Source organism: Mus caroli, chromosome 11 (assembly GCF_900094665.2).
Source record: "Mus caroli chromosome 11, CAROLI_EIJ_v1.1, whole genome shotgun sequence".
Taxonomy (NCBI): domain Eukaryota; kingdom Metazoa; phylum Chordata; class Mammalia; order Rodentia; family Muridae; genus Mus; species Mus caroli.
In genome coordinates this window covers 28,348,808-28,350,260 of record NC_034580.1, presented here as the reverse complement: position 1 = coordinate 28,350,260, position 1,453 = coordinate 28,348,808, and positions in this window count along the sequence as shown.

Here is a 1,453-nt window from a genome sequence, read left to right as displayed (position 1 = left end):
CCTTGGCAACAGGTCTGCAGGTTGCACTGCCATCTATGTAATGTCATAGGTTTGGGAGGTCCTGATGCCAACAAATACTACTACAGACTGGCATCAAATTGACAAAGTTGTTTTTGAAAACATTAGACAGTGGCCTGGAGTTCCAGTGTTTAGACAGTGTCACCAGAGAGACTTTGTATAACCTTCTGGACAGCTGGAGAATGGTGCATCTGGTTCGGACTGGTGGAGCACAGTTGGCTTTGCACCTGTGAGGTGGCACCTGTGAGGCAGCACTTCTGGGAGGACCATCGGAGGAAAGAAGACCCACCATGAATGGGTGCATATTCCAGCAGGCAGGATCCCCGGTGGAAGAATGGGGGGAAAGTCATGGAAAGGCTTTTAACTCAGGTGTTCTTGCCCCTCTCTGCTTCCTGGCCATGGTAAGGAGAGCTACTGTGTCCCGCCATGCTCTCCACAGTCACATACAGAGCTGTTTCTCTCATGAAGGGTGCCGAGTGAGAGGTCAATGATATTCTGACCCTGTGTCTCAGCCACAGACACTAGTCAGCTCACTTCTCCTGTTTCTGAGACTTCACTTGCCCATCTGCAAAATGGGCAAACAACAGTTGTCTCTGAGGATGCTGGAGCAGATGAGGAAATTACCCTAAACCAGCCTAGAATCAGACATTTGCTGTTCCACTAGCAGGATATTCCCAATGCCTATGTTTATCTTAAGGCTGTTTATCAAATGTGGGTACTGTCTTCTGGCTAACCACACTGCCTTGTGTTCCACCTCTAAACAAGACAAATAAAGGTCTTGTCCTCAAGGTCATGTTTCTGGCTAGGAAAGTCAATTCTACAGAGCTGTAAGCAGTTGGCCCTCTGAAGTCATAGGGTGTGCTCCTACTGGTCATCCGCCTCATGTGAGGTGGGCGAGGGGATCCGTCTGTGCAGGCACCCCGTTACTGTGCCATCCATAGCCATCCATGGGACGATGGTAGGCTCTGTGCAAACACTAAGCCGTTTTACAGGATGGGTCTGAGTATGCTGGGATTTTGGTACCTAAGAGGTCCTAGAATTATCACTTGAAGATAGCAAGAGACTACTGCAATGTATTGTCTCCCTTCTTTAGTCATGAGGTAGGTAGGTGTCATGAGGGCAGGGATATTGGTTTTGACCCTCCCTAGCTCTGTATGTGGCACATAGTAGGCCTTCAAGAAATACATCTTGAAGCCAGGTGGTGGCGGTGCATGCTTTTAATACCAACATTGGGAGGCAGAGACGGGCAGGGCTCTTGAGTTCAAGGCCAGTCTGTTCTACAGAGTGAGTTCCAGGACAGCCAGGGCTACAGAGAAAAAGTATCTTGAAAACCGAAAGAGAGAAAGAAAGAAAGAAAGAAAGAAAGAAAGAAAGAAAGAAAGAAAGAAAGAGAGAGAGAGAGAGAGAGAGAGAGAGAGAGAGAGAAAGAAAGAAA